The sequence below is a fragment of the Psammomys obesus genome, unplaced genomic scaffold (assembly GCF_907164565.1).
Source record: "Psammomys obesus unplaced genomic scaffold, mPsaObe1.curated_primary_1811, whole genome shotgun sequence".
Classification (NCBI taxonomy): Eukaryota; Metazoa; Chordata; class Mammalia; order Rodentia; family Muridae; genus Psammomys; species Psammomys obesus.
Window position 1 is genome coordinate 12,999 of NW_026589881.1, and position 15,916 is coordinate 28,914.

Sequence of the window (15,916 nt, forward strand, 5' to 3'; positions counted from 1 at the left end):
GGTCCCAGCAGGCTCATCACTATCTTAGTTTTCCTAAAGTCCCATGGTGCTGAGCTTGAGATCCAATGCGGATCTCCTTGTGAGATGACCATCACTTCTGATGACAAGGGCATTTGGCCGACTGAGGCTCAAAATGACCTAAGTAGTTCTCATGCCTTCATCCAGGGCCCACCAGGGCCACACCCGCTCCAGTATCTTCCTACTAGAGATATTCTAGTCATTGAAGCATTTTCAGCAGGTCATTGGCTACTGGCTCCTCCTGCCATGAAGACTTCTTTCCTCTTGCTGGTTCCTGAGCAATCGCCGTATATGAGAGATCGCCGCCTTTTGTCCCAAGGATGCTAATAGCAGCTTTGGATGGCTCTTGCACACTTGTGTGCCTTCACTCAGTCCCTCCAGTGTCCTAGCTGGGGTCAGGGGATAGGCCTGTCTGTCTGCACTTAGTAGGTGGACAGATTGTGGTCTTGGAGAGTGACCTGTAGCCAGGTTCCCAGGGGCCCAGCTCTGATTCCACCGTTAGTCCCTCTGGCTTTGCCCTGCACTTCAGAAGTGGGAAGTGAGTCTGGGTGGAGGCCAGCGGGAAGGATGGACTGGGTGGAGACTGGGCCAGAAACCCTGAGTTTTGAAGAGGATCCCATAGAGGTGGCTGCTTGACTCCCATGATTCTCACCCTCTGGTCCTTGTCCCTGTCCTCAGGACTCATCACAATGGTGGCCTCAAACACCTTCTCAAAGTGCTCTCAAGAGTTATAGAAAAGAACTTTACTAAGAAACCCAGAGACAAAGCAGGACTTCCGGGCTGGGCTGGCGGTCGGTGGGGCCTCAGGGCGAGTCTGCTGCTGCTTTGTGGGAGACTCCTCTTGCAGTAGGACTCTCTGCCTAGCCCAGAGGTCTGAAGCGATCCTTTCAGTTTTGTGGCCTCATCCCTGAATGCCTGTCTGTCTCTTCATTCTTCAGAGACAGAGGACCGTAGGGAAAGGCTTGGTTACGTCTGGAGGGGGTTAGGGGAGGAGCACGGGGGGCAGGATGGCTTCTGAGGAGCAAGGCCTGGACTTGTACTGTTTTGAGTCTGAGTATCCTAGCTTTGACTGCGGGCTCTAGGTGGGGTCCTAGGGGGGACTCTAGGCCCCTGGTCCTCATGTTTTTGTGGTTACTCAGTCAAAGCAGAGTGACCCTGGGTGAGCCCAGGTGGCTCGCATCCACCAGGTCAAATTGATGAGGGAAAGATGTTCCAAGGCTTCTGTCAAAGTGTCTGTGTGAGGAACAGCCCGCACTGGTACCTCAAGCTGAAACTTTCTGGATGCTGATATGTCCATTGTTGATCTCCGACTCTGGTTCCTCTGGGGGTCTCTGCTCCCTCCTACTACTCATGACAGAATAGGTACCTCAGGAGGCTCGGACATACATGGTTGCAGGCCTGCATGGAGCTGGCATGCTGCCTATGCCCTGGTCTGGAGGATGTTGGCATAGTCGTGGAGGGTCTGGGGCATACCCTGCCTCACTGTGGAGAAGACCCTCTTCACCTGGGGAAGAGGTATATGTGAGAATGGCTCTTCCGCTTGGCCTAGCCCTCCCTGGCCCCACCCCCTGAGAGCAAGACCCCACCTTGAGGAGGGTGACAGTGGCCCCATAGCTCACACTGAGCAGGAACAGGGTGATGAAGATATAAATGCTGGTCCAAAGCTCTTCCAGCTCCTCGCTCTCAGCCTCTTCGGTGCACAGGTCCTGGAGGTCTAGCTCTGGGGGGACCAGCCAGTCAGCTTCCCCAGCCTTCAGGCCGACAGTGGAGAGGGGTAGATCCCACACTGGTCTCAGGTAGTCCTGCTGAAGCTAGAGTGGCAGAGCTCTCCATCCCTCCCACTCTGGGACTGCCCAGTGTCTCTCGTCCGCCCTGGAAGCAGAGGTCCTCTTTTCCCCCTGACCCTGACTGCTCATTCCCTCTTCCTCCTCTGGTACCCACAGTGACCTAATGTTTCCCACCATCAGCATGGCTTTTCTTTTGGCCTCAGGATGCCTTTATCCAGCCTGCAGGCTTGTTCTTCTTCAGAGAGTGCCCAGGGCCCTTCAGGAAGGGCTCTTAGCTCATAGGTCCATGTCTAGGACCTGCATGCAGGATCTGGCTCCAGGAGTCTTGGCTATGGCCTCTGAAGAGAAGGTCAGGACACGTGGGCTTGGATCCCAGGCCTGTGGGACCCTGAGGCAGCCTCCTGGCCTTGTAGGGGCCTCTACTCCTGCCCTAGACTCCCTGTGGCCTGCTTCTCTGCACTCACCATACAGCCTATCCTCCTATCTCTGGCCTCCTGCAGCTCAGGCCTCCACCTGCCTCTGTCTCTCATGAACTGGGGAGGGTTACAGTGTAAGGATCGGTCTGGAGGCAGCCCGGAGGTGCTAGCTGACTCTGCCATTGGTGAGCCTCAGAGATATCTCAGGTAGAAAGGCTGGGCACTCCTCTCTGGATACAGTGGGCGTGTATGTATTCCAGTGTGTACGTGTGTGTGTGTGTGTGTGTGTGTGTGTGTGTGTGTGCTGGGAGCCTCCGGTCTTAGGTGTGCATGCCACATGTACTGGCAGTTGGTCCAGGAATGGGTGTATGGCTTGCTTTGGGCTATTACTAAACCAGAGAGCATGGTGAAGCCTCCCTATGGGGTGAGTGAGTGTGTGTGTGTGTGTGTGTGTGTGTGTGTGTGTGTAAAGGAGGGGTCTGGGAGGCCGAGGCCACAGGAGCAGACCATGTGGAAGACACTGGGCTCCTTACCAGGTGTAAATCCTCTGTTTCTATCTTTGATTCAGTGCTCAAATGCACAGAAGGAAAGGACTGGGAATAGCTTGAGCTAGCAAATGGTAGTGGGAAGCCCAGCACAGGCCACCTGAACATGGGTGAGGTGTGTTGCTGTGTCAAGCACCTGCAAGTGTGCAGTGTTGGTGAAGTCGCCTTAAGGCTTGGTAGCCTCTGTGTGTGCAAACATGGCACAGATGAGGGCGTCTGACTGTATGAGGCTGGCAGCCCTTGGGATGAATTTGGGTTAGAGTGAGGCTGTTCAGTAAGATGGGGGCACCAGGTCCCGGTCCAGGCTTTGGGTGACAATATGGAAGGGCAAGTGGTCAGGGCTGTGGGCTCAGCCTCAGTGGCTTCTGAGTGCAGAGTAAGGAGCAGGGCTGTGAGGAGTCCTGCCTGCCTGGATGCTGGCTCTGGCCATTTCCCTACCTGAAGGGTTCTCCTGTCCAGGAGCTTGCAGGACTGACGGGTGAGTGCTGAGGCCTGCCGGGCTGGCTATTTTAGCTGCTCCTCTAGAGACCTCCCTTCTGGCTCTCTGGGTCTCTTTCAGATGCATGGTACACAGTGAAGGGCAGGAAGGACCAGGGCTGCCTATGCTGAGCCCCTGTGACGTCCTATTTGTCAAATACCCAACGCATAGACAGATGTGTGAGTTTCACCCTTGTCCCTCTCTTGGGGTGTCCCTTCTTTCACGTCACGACACTTCTGCCCACAACCTGCCCTCCCCAAGAACAGGCACCCAGGGCTCTAAGGAGGCACTGTTTATTGGGGGTAGCTTCCCGGTGTTGTTACAACATCGAGCAGAGGTCTGCCATCCACCTTCCCCACCACAGCTACATGGAGCCCTGGGAGGGACGGAGGGAGGCATTACCAGGGCTCTTGGATACTGTCTTCTCCAGCTTCCTAGGTTCCTGCAGTGCCTCGTGGATCACTCGGCAGGTGAATCGTTTACCCTGCATCCAGTGTGCCTTGGGGACCTCTAGGCGGCTGAAGATGAAGAAGCTGTGATTGGAGCCATTGGATTTCAGCGGAACCGTGGTGCTGTGCTGAGTGTTTGAGATCAGCTTCTCATCCTGCAGCCACTGCACAGAGATGTCCTCAGGGAAGAAGTTCTGGATCAGGCAGGTGAGTGTACGTCTGTTCTTGCTCTCCTCCTCCGGTGGCGGAAACACGTATACCTCGGGGGCTGAACGCTTGCCTGTGGACGGAATGGGTTAACTGATTAATCATGCTCTCTGAGCGTGAGGAAGGGCTGGGCCACTCTCTGTCTCCTGTGCTCACCCGGGGCCTTGGTGATGGAGCGCACAATGGGTTTGGGGAGGTGAGGGTGGGTCACTGTGCACCGAAAGCCTTTGCCTTTGATCCAGTCCTTGGTATCCACTGGCAGAATGGAGGTGATACTGGTTGTGGCGTTATAGTGCCTGGCAGAGCTCTGGGATGCTGAGCCTGCGGGCTTCCCATGCTCTTGGGTCCATGTCACAGTGACATTGTCCTTGCTTTCCAGGTCCACCACCAGACAGGTGAGCTTGGGAGTCTTGTGTACATACAGGTCCAAGGGGCTGGGTGGGATCAGGTAGGTACTCACACCTCGAGGCTCATAATCTGTAGGGTAGGAAGGGCTGTGTGAGACCCTGCCCTTCCCTCAGAACTCTGAGGTCTGGGCACCAGCCATGTGAGGGCCTACCTGGGCACTTCTGAGCATAGGCCCAATAGGTTTCGCCCTGGGAGGTAACCTTGCAGGTGAAGGTGCTCTCGGACGCCCATTGCTGCTGGGTGATGTTGATTACACTGTAGGTCGAAGCTAGCTTGCCCTCCTTCTTGATTGGGAAATAATTTGCAAATGCATTAGGTATGTCCTGTCCGTCCTTTAGCCAGACAACAGTGACATCATCTTGGATGTGTCCATAAATGAAGCAGTAGAGCTGGATGGTGGAGTGGAAGGCACTGGGGTTGCAGGATGAATGAAGCAGTTGCACAGTGGGCTGGGTGATGTTGACAGCTGGAACTAGGGCAGAGACAGTGAGCTGTGAGTAACTCCCCAGCCTTAAGTCCCACCCCCAGTATGCTGGCCACACCCCTGTCCTCCTGTCATAGGTATGTATGAGCGGCCCTTCCTGCTCTGACCATGTTCTCTCTTGCTGTACTGTAGCCAGCCCAGCCCTGCTTACCTGGGATAGTCAAATTATTGCTGAATGCCGACGGGGCATGTGTCACATGGCAAATGAAGTGCTTGGCTGACTTGACCCAGGTGGTCAGTTGGCTGGTGGTGACCTTGAGTTCCGAGCTGGGGGCAGGGAAGTTCCTGATGCTCATGTTCAGGGAGTCTGGATACCAGGTCACAGTCACCGGGTCAGGGAAGTAGTCCTTTACCAGGCAGCCGAGTGTCATGGGGGCAGTGTCTCTGTTACAGGGCTTCAGGGGGTAGAGCAAAGGGGCCTTGACAGAGGCTGTGAGACAAGACCGAGGTTAGACTGGGCTTACATCACTGCATGCCTGCAGCTTGGGGGACCGATTAGGATGGCTATGACAGAAGCAGGGCTATGGGGACCCTCTTCCAGCCTGGGAGACAGATGGCCAGACTCTTTCTCAGTTTTGTCTTCATTCTCTATCAGACCCAGGGAGCCCCTGATTCCTTCACCCTGCTAGGCTTTGCTCATTCACTGCCCCAGCTGGCCTGGCACAGGGGATTCCAGGAGGGCTGGACATTAGTTTTGGAGGAAGAGGCAAACTTGCCCTGTTTCTTAATTGGGAAACCATGTGGAAACACATTAGGTATGTCCTGTCTGTCCTTTAGCTTGGTGACAATGACATACATCATCTAGGAAACAGCCATAAATAAAGCAGTAGAGCTGGGTGGCAGACAGAAGGCGTTAGGGTCACAGGATAGATAGAGTAGCTTCAAGGCAGGCTGGATGATGATATTGCCAGAGAGACCAGGCTGTCCCTTAGGGTTAAGTCCAGGGTACAGGTACCCCAGGGGCTTGGGGACCCACAGCTCCAATGAACCGCCATTTTCCGTTTATCCCCACTCTTGGGGACTGGGGATTCAGAGCCTTCCCAGGTCCACCAGTTCTTCTGTAAGTCACATTAAATCTATACTGGGGTGTATTGAGAACAGAGTGGCGAGAACCTTGCTCCCTAGGGCTGTTGGTCTCAACCTCTCAGATGCATGAGCCTTTGCTCTTCTGTAGCCAACCTGCATAGCGTTCTGCCTCCCAGATGACAACTGTGGATCCCACACAGCACACAGCTAGAGAATGAAACCACGTCAGAAGCCACCTTGATGGCTGCCTAAATTGCTCTAGAGTGCATACATTCCTATGACAGTCTCTTGAGCCTGGGGCCCAGCTCAACTCTGGGGCCTAGCCCAACTTAGCTAGGCTCCTAGAAATCACAGGATATCTCAGCTAAGCCTACCCAGACTCTGTCTACCCAGTCTAGCTGACTACAACAGGACAACCGTATTGGTGGACAATTAAAACACCTGTAAATGATTTCGAGGGTGCTATCTTTTTAACAAAATAATTATTTATTCACTTTACAATCCAACCGTAGCCCCCTTCCTCCTCTCCTCCTGGTCTCACCTTCCCTCCCTCTCCCCTAGCCCCTTTTTTTCTACCCCTCAGAAAAGGGGAGCCCTCCCCCCTACTCATTCCAGCACATCAAGTGGCATCAGGATCTAGCACATCCTTTTCCTCAGTGGCCTGGCAAGCCCTGCCAGAGAGAAATGATTGAAAAACATGAAAGAGTCCTTGTCAGAGACAGCCCCAGCTCCCCTTACTAGGAAACCCATATGAAGACCAAGATGTCCCTTGGGTACATATGTGTAGGAGGTCTAGGCCCAGTCCATGCAAGGTCCTTGGTTGGCACTTAAGTATCCGTAAGCCCCCCTGGGCCCAGGTTAGTCGGCCCTGTTGGTCTTCTTGTGGAGCTCCTGTTCCCTCTGGGTCCTTCGATCCTTCCCCTGACACTTCCATAAGGTTGAGCAATCTGTCTTAAACCTAGTTTATTTCAGCACCAGAAAATTCACCCTGACCGAAAGACTTGTTAACAGTTTGGCTCTGTCCAGAACAACTTAGCCCTGATCAGCTCAGCCTAGCCTGGCCAATCCCAGCTCATCCCAGTTTAGTACAGCTCAGGCTAGCCTCCCCAGCCTGCTCCAGCTCAGATCAACAAACCCAGCCACTGGGCACAGCTCAGCTCAGTCTAATCTTGCTCAGCTCAACCTTACCCATACATCTCAGCCCTGACCAGCTTCGTCTAGAATGGGCCAGGTACCCAGCTCAGCCTAGTTTATCTCATAGCTCAACTCAGCTTAGCATAGCAGAGCTCAGCCAAGCCAGGCCAGCTCATACTGGAACAGTCATTCTAGCTCACCCCAGCTCACCCCAGCTCAGTCCAGGTCAGTTCTACAGCCCAGGTCAGCCTAGCTCAACCAGGCCCAGCTGATTCAGCTGATTCTGGCTAAACTTGGCTTAGTCCTGCACAGCTCAGCTCAGCCTAGCATAGTTCAGCCATCTTATGGAAGGCTACCCCAGCTCATCTCAGCTAAGTTCAGTATAGCCCAGTTCATTAGCTAGCTCATCACTGCTGAGACTCACACAGTTCCACTCACCTCCACTTAGCCCCACTCAACCCAGTTTAGCTCAGCCCAACCCAGCCCTGTCCACGCAACCTAGCTCAGTCCAGCCCAGCTCAGCCTTCCTCAGCTGCGCTCAGTTTAGGTCAGCTTAGCCCAGCCCAGCCTAGCTCAGCCCAGAGCAGCCCACCCAAACCAGCTCAGCTTAGTCCTGCTAAGCTCAGTCTAGAGCAATCCAGTTGAGTTCGGTGCAGCCCAGCTCAGCCAGGTCCAGCTCAGCCCAGCCCAGCCCAGCCCAGCCCAGCCCAGCCCAGCCCAGCCCAGCCCAGCCCAGGTCAGCTCAGCTAAGCTCAGCCCAGCTTAGCCTAGCTCAGTTTAGCTCAGCCCAGCCCAGCCCAGCCCAGTTCAGTCCAGTTCAGCCCAGCTTAGCCTTGCTCAGTTTCGCTCACACCAGCCCGGCCCAGTACAGCTTAGCCTAGTCCACGTGAGATAGCTCAACCTAGTGCATTTAAGCTTATCTGGGCTTGCTCAGTCCAGTCCAGTCCTGCTCAGCCCAGGGAAGCCTTACTTAGCTTAGCCTAGCCCAGCTCAGAGCAACTCAGCCCGTTCCAGTGTAGCCTTGTCCAGCTCAACCCAGCCCAGACCAGTTCAGCAGCCAAGTTCCTCCTCATTTAACCCAGCCCTGCCCAGCCAAGCTTTGCCTAGCTCAGTTTAGCTCAGGTTAGCTTAGCCTAGCTCAAATCAACCCAGACCATCTCAGCTCAACTTAGCCAAGCAAAGCCCAGCTCAGCCTAGCCCAGCTCAGACAGTTTAACCTGGTTCAGTCCAGGTTAGCTCAGCATAGACCAGCTGAGACCAGTCCAGACCAGTTCAGCCCAGCTCAGCCTAGCCCAGTCCAGTCCAGTCTACCCAGACCATCCCATCTCAGCCATTTATACTCTATCTAGCTCAGGCTAGCCCAGCTCAGCCTAGCTAAGTCCAGTTCAGTCAGACCAACCCATCACAGCTGAATATAACCCACCTTGCTCAGGCCAGCCCTGTCTAGCCTAGCCCAGCCCAGCCCAACATTGTCTCACTCAGCGTAGCTAAACCCAGCTCAGCCCTGCTTAGGCCAGCTGAGCCCAGCCCAGTGCAACCCAAATCTGCTCTGCCCACCCCAACCCACATAGTCCCATAGCCCAGTCTCTAGCCCAGCCCAGTCCAGCGCAACTCATCTCAGCCTAGAGCAGCCTACCCCAGCTCAGGCCAGGCTAGTGCAGCCCAGATCAGACTAGCTCAGACCAGCCGAGCCCAACCCTACTCAGCCTAGATCAGCCTGGTCTAGCCTAGTCTGATTCAGCTCAGCCTCCCCAAGTTTAAGCTTGCCCCAGGCCAGTCCAGCCCACACTAGGCTCATCCAGGCTCATCCCAGCCCAGCCCAGATCAGCTCAGCCCCACTCAGGTCAGCCCAGTTCTGCCCCTGCAGCTCAGATAGCCCAGCTGTGGACTCGGTCCTCTTAGTTGTTAGTTCATGACAAGACAATTCCTTGCTGCCATTTGCTGCCTCAGGGTGACATCTTTGTCCTGATGGCTTGCAGGCAGATTCATGTCCAGCCTATCCTTGTGTTTTTGTGACATCTTTAGTTTTCCTTTGTTCAGCCCTGTCTGGTTAAGGTCCACAGTATCCTATCTTTGTGAATAGCTGTAGAAGTTTCTGATATCTGTGTACCCTAGTGCAGGGAAGTGATATCTGAAGGACATTCAATGTACAAGAGACCCTGTCCCCATAGGAAGGCAGCCCAGGTGTCCCCTTCCCCACACATGGCCCTGTGACCTGTTTGCCCCTGCTCCTTAGGCAGACCCCTTTGCTTGGATTCCCGTGGGCTGTAATACCTGCGGTGCTCTGGTAGGTGGCTGTGGCTGGCCAGGATGTCCTCATCTGTAGCCATGTCATGTCCCTGTTCTGGCTCCCCAGACGTACTGAAGATGAGGAGCCTTCAGTAACCATTATTCTCCTTTCTGATTCCTTCGTGCCCAGATGGTAGTACCTAGGTGACTCTCTGCCTCAGTGCCCTCAGCTAAAAGTGGGGTGGGAACCCCCGGCCTCAGCAGCCGGGGAGTTCCCTTTTTACTCTGTTCTTGGGAAGCTGATTAAAGGACAGTGGGGTCTCAGGTGAGGCCTCTTTCTAGGAGACGCACCTGCATGCTCTGGACAAGGCACTGTCCTCTCCATTGTCTGGTCCCAGGCCTCTGCACCCCTCTCAACTTGATGCCTTGCATGTGCTTGCAGTCACCATGCCTGCCCGCTTGGAGTGCCCAGGGCCTGGGCCATAGCCATTGCTTTTTCTGTTCCCTTGGCAGTCCTTCAAGGGGAGTGTGGCATCCATTTTGAGAGTTATTAACGGGGCACAAAGAGGAACAGCCTGTGGGCCAGATATGACACACAGAGCGTCTGACAGTGGCACCCTGGTTCCTGTCTCAGCTTTTGAGCTGGCATGCTAGGGAGAGGGGCATTACCTGGCTCTCACTCACAAATGACTGTCCTTCAGCCTGGGGTCCCCTACCAGCTACACTGGGTGAGGGTTGTGACTGGCTTTCATGGAGCAGTGCAGGAACAGCTAGCATCTCTTCCGGGACTCTGGTGTATGCCTGCACTGTCGGGAGGGAGGAGGGTAAAGACAGTGTGAAAGGCTGGGCTTTGGCTTACCAGCTTCCCTAGGGTACTAGTAATGTCTGCTCTGGCGGTGGTTGGTGCATCACTGGTCTGTGTAGAGTAAGGTCATCTTTCTGGGTACAAGCTTTCCCTCTACACTTTGGTGCCTCTGTACACCCATGGTTACTAGGAGTTCCAAGAAAACACATGACACTAAGCTATAGGGGCCACTAACTTAGCTTGTGAGTGTTGAGTCTTGAAAGAGGCACACAGAAATTTGGAGAAGGATGTCAGAGCCCTGATCCTTGGACTTTGGATGCCCAGGGCAATGGTCTCAGTGCAAGGGACCAAGGGACTTAGGCTTTGCCAAGTCTGGATTCCACAGAAGGGTGTCTACTTATATTTGGAAGATATCAGAGAGCTACTTGACAATGTCAGGGCCAGACAGGTTGGGGGATGATCCAGTATGGGCTGAGGCAGTTAGGAACTTTTGGGGGGAGGTGCTGCGAGTGAAAGCTAAGTGATCTGAGGTTATGAGCCTGGTCTTTAGCCTGCTAGCAGACATGGCTGGGAGTCTGAGGCGTAAATGTACAGATCCCTGGAATGAGTGAAGGTTCTGAGGGAAGACAGGGTGAGGAGCCTTTGCCCCAACTGGCTCAGTTGCTGCTGTCTGTGGTGTGCCTTGAACAGTAGGGAATCTCCACTTCCCTGAGAGCATGGGGGCCAAGAACCTTTGTGTCCAGCCTGCCTAGTCCTGACTCTTCCCTGACACCCAGGATGGGCTGGGACGCTAGTTCTGCTAGCCACCAGAGTTCGATGCTGGCGGCAGTGGGCGGCCCCTGGAAGGAGAGGAGGCAGCTGCAGCTTCTAAAGCCTCAGGTCCCACTGGGAATTCTGTCTCCTTCTCAACGCACACTCCACTGTGACTCTTTTCTGCCCTTCAGGACTCATCTTCGCCTCACCTCTTCCTGTCCACAGGCTGATCACTCCCTTTCTGGCCCGGCTGTACCAAGTTGTCCCAGCAGCACAGTGCCTTTCGAGCCCTGGCCTTGCTCTAGCCTTCACTCCATCTCCCCCTGTGGGCCAGGCCTCCACTGGGATCCAGTCTCCCTTTAGTTATCCCTTGGGTGGCTCTTTTACTCCAGTGACTAGGACAGATCTGGATGGACCAGGTCTAAGATGCAAACATCTGTGTGTGTCACTCAGTGCATGTATGTGCATGTATGTGGTTGTAGGTATGAGCATGTCTTGGGAATCAAGGAAAGGTCTGACTCTCCAGTAGCCCTGTAGGTTGTGGAAGTGTGCTTTAGAACAGTGCTGTCTTGGTGGCTGGGGGATGGACCAGCTCTCCTAAGGATCATCTGCTAAGAATATAAGGGTAATGACAGGTTTTTCTTGGGAATACTGCAACGTTCACCTTTTCTTCATGTAACATGAGTTGTTGGGACCAGGCTGATTTGACTAGGGTATGCCTTTTCCTGTATCTAATAGTCTTAGGTGTCTTTTAGACACCAGTGGGACTGTCACCATGGGATTCCAGCTGCTTTGAATACTTCACAAGAGCCTCAAGGAAACCATGTTTGAGCTGCAAAGAATACCAAAATCATGGCTGATGCTGAAACCACAGGAGGCCTTGTTCTAGCTGCCACGGAGCCTACATCATTGGTGGAAAGCTGTATTTCAGCTTTGACCTCTGGGTGACTCCACCTGCAGCTCCAGAGAACCTTAGAATAGCAGCTCTCAACAAAGTCAGGGAGGAGGAAGATCATCTTTCTCATCTGTCTTAGAAGGAAAGCTGTACCTATTTGAGACCTGTGATCTGTGCTTCTGCAAGGCTTGTGATGTGCTCATATGGCAGGGTTGTGACTGGTGGAAGTACAATTGATGTATGAACATTTTATGACCCTATTCTGGCTAAGCGGTCTGTTTTCCACTAGTGTTTGAGTTATCCCGTGAAGATTCTTTCCAATGGACTACTCCCCATCCAAGTGTGCAATGTTAGGTCCTGATAGTCTTTTCCCAAATGGTCTCCAAGTCTCCTTATGGTCTTTGTCATGGTTAGAGCAGGCTATGTTCCTGTACAAAGAGCAGACAAGGCTGCAGGCTTCCATCCCTGAGGGTGACAGTGGCAGTAAGAAAGTAGTAGAAGAGCCAGTGAGTGATGGAGGGCAGTGTCTGCAAGAGTCTAAGACAATGAAGGATGCAGAAGTATTGAGAAGGTGAGAAGCTGAGGAGAGTGGATGTAAGGGGTGCAGATCTGGAGGGCTAGAAGATTTTGAGATAGCTGTCATGTTTCAAAGCCCAGAAGCAGTCACTTAGCTGCTGGATGTCAGAATTCTCTATGCCACAGCAATACGCCACCAGGTTTCCAGGGTTAGTGCCATAAGCCTCTGGGTTTGCAAGCCAGCAGGTGAGTCACTTGGACTCGGCCATCAATACGAAGAGTGCCATTCTTTAGCTGTCTGAAATTTCTCACAAGTCAGTCAGTGGTTTGTGATAGGAACAGGGTAAGGGTGGCAATGCTTGCCCATATGAGCCCCCCGTGGGCATTGGAACTGGGAGCTTGTATGCTTAGGCTATGGCTGCCTCAGGTTCACATGCCTCTGTCTATGCTGTTGACCTCACATCCAGGTCAGATGGGCTGAGGGCAGAGTTTGGCTAGACAGCCAGCAGGGCTGGGAACTAACACAAGCTGGTAGATGCTAGAAAGTATGGCACCCATTCCAGCTCTTCTCAGCCTCCCACCTTCTCAGGCTCAGGACCACTGTGGAAGAGGAAATAGAATCCTGGAAGAGCTAGAGGTTGGGAAGAACCAGCTTGAAATGCGGACCATGTCTTCTGGGCAAGGCAGGACTGTACTGTCTGTGAGAGGCTGAGGCTGTGGGTGACACTGGTCTCTATGGGATCGTGAGCACGAGGTTAGAGATGGCTCCTGGAGTCAGTGCTCTAGAAGACGCAGTGTAGACCTTCCTGTTAATTGTATTGGGGCTGATGTCTACAGTCTCACTCCGAATGAAGTGAGGTACCGTGAGGTGGCCTCAGCCAGGTTGAAGGGCTGTCAGTGAAGCTGGATTCGTGAGACATGTTAGTTTCTTTTACACCGCTGTGATCAGATACCTCAAAGAAACTTAAGGGAGCAAAGATTTACTTTCTGTTTGGCCTCATGTGCTTAGTCAAACATGGCAGTAGGGTTGTGTGGAAGATGCTATTTGTTTCTTGACTGATGGGATAAAAGGAACTAGTGTCCAGGGTGGGACACAATGCCCCATACCTACACACAGTGACCTGCTTCCTCCCCCTGGCCGTCCTCCCCCTGGCCGTCCTCCCCCTGTTCACCATTTTACCATATGTCACCACACTCCCACTCCACCAAGACCTAACACCTCTGGAAAGTCCTTCACAGACACCGCCTCCGGCATTCCATCACTTAACCCAATCAAGGTGAGCCATACAAATTCTATGTCTATTATGTGTCATCCTCTGTCGCCTACCGACCTATTATCCTTACTGTCGTCTGTCGCTTATGTTCATCTGTCCTCTATCCATTGCTTCCTACTAGCTGTGCTTCTCTGGAGAACCTCAGATACTTTTCTCTCAAACTCTGAAACAAAATCTAACACGGTGTTGGTATCAGGTTCAAGTGGAACATTAGGATGATGATGGTAATGATGATGATGATGATAGTTAAAGAGAAGGTTGGTCTCTAATTTGCTATGTAGGCAATAATGACCTCAAACTTGTGATCTTTCTGCCTTTGGAGTGTTGGGATTACAGGTACGTACAACCATATCTGGTTTATTCTGTATTGGACATCAGCTCCAAGGCTTCCAGCACGCTATACAAGTGCTCTACCAACTGACCTTTACCCCTAGCTCAGGACCAGAATTAAAACATACATTTTTATTTTTGAGACCAAAATAAAATTATATCTTTTCCTGCTTCCTTTTCCTCCCTCCAATATTGCCTTTATTTCCTTAATTATTGTCATATATATTTTTTTTTTCTAAATATATCATTACATCCAGGACTAGCATTTTGATGACATCGGTTTCATAGCTTTGCCAGGGCTAAGTGTGACAACAAGCTTTGCAGAAAAACAACAGCCCAGCCTTGTTCTTACTGATTTCTGTGTCTACCATAGTGTTTTGGACTCTTTTCTGGAGTCTAGGTCAAAGAAGCAAGTACTTTCTGGAACATGACATTTTGGGGCAAAAGAACAGAACCACCAGGACTCACACTGTGGCTGATCTAGTGCACACCCTGACTGAGGCTGGGGCCTTCCTCCCACGGCCAGAATTCTTGGGCATGGAGTGAACACTGAGAGAGCTGGTACTGGGAGGGATGGAATGTGGTTGGGCAGGAAGGGGATGCCTTCCCTAGGTCCAGCATGTCCTCTGTGCCCCGAGGCCTGGCTCTCCCACACTTGCCATGGAGGCACTCCACCTGCCTGGTCTCTTTCCTCTATGGGGCATCTGCAGCCTGCCTTGGGAAAAGGTCCCATGAATTGCATGGTGGAGGTGGGGAAGACTCGGAGTTCAAGATCAGCCCTGGACCAACTGGTCTGCACAGTAGGCCACTGTCACATTCTACTTTGACTACCCTCTTAGTTGTCAGCGCATGTCTGTGCCAGATTACCAAGATGGTTGGGGGTGAGGGACCTGGTGTGATTTCATCATAAGATGGACACCCATGGTCACTGGGTGAAAGAGGCTAGCACACCAGCGGGGTGCTGTGTTGGGTAGGCTGAGGGCAGCTGTAGAAGTGAAGTTGGTGTGCTGAAGGTGGTAGGAGAAGGGAGTACAAGGAAGGATCTGTGTGTGCAAAGCCTGAGGACAGTGTGCTAGGCCAGGGCTGCCGGTACTGTGCCTGAGGGTGATGTGCTGGGAATTAAGCCAGCATGCATGTTCTTGCAGGGACTTGTGTGACTGTGTCATGTATGTTCCTTGTGCTGTAGCTATTCTGGGATCCCACCCTGATGCCCATGTCTCTGTGTGTTCTGAGACAGTCTTCCAGTGGTTTGTGTGTGCACATGTCGCATCTCATGCAGGCCAGTGGCCTGGTGCTGCAGTTGGTACTTGTGTCATGCTACAGTTCACAGGTGGTGGCAGAATGCAGGTACCTGTAGCTGTTGGGGTAGTCACGGCTTCCGGCTAGCACAGGCATCCTGTCTCCCGGCTGTGCCTGTTAGGACCTGTGATTGCTCCTCTATAGAAGTTCCATACGTGACATGCATGTCACAATGGCTATATCACAGATGCTCACCATAGACATCATGTGGGCTGTCTCTTACACACATACCTCATGTGGTTGTACACAGTATGAGTGCCACACATACATGTCCTGACACAAGACACACCATGGATGTCATACCACAGAGGTCAGGGCGGGACTCAGATAGCACCATAGATGCACCCGGTAAAACTGAGTCTGAAATCAGTTGTTCTCAGAGCTGGAGGGCCGGAAGGTGTGCACACCGGTTTTGGTGCTGCGCCTCTGTTTGTAGTGCTGATGGAGGTGGAGGGGTCAGGAGGATATGGCACTCCCTGGTGTGGGCACCTCTGGGTAGGATGTGGAGTGCTGGAGCACCAGGAGGTGGTGGGGGATGATGCAGGGCCAATATGAAAGAGACACGAGGGAGGGGCTTGGAGGTGGGAAATCTGCGCCTCCAGAGACCATGTCGTCAGTTTTGGTTTGGATCCATCTCCCAGTAAGAAGTTGAGGCGGGGCTGGAAAAATGGCTCAGTGGTTAAAAGCGTTTACTGGTCTTGCAGAGGACATGGGTTCAATTCCCACCATCCACGTGGCAGTTCACAACCATCTGTAATTCCAGTTCCAGGGGATCTTCTAAGTTCCATGTGCTCCTGAATGCACATGGCACGAGCACACACACACACACACACACACACACACACACACACACACACACACAC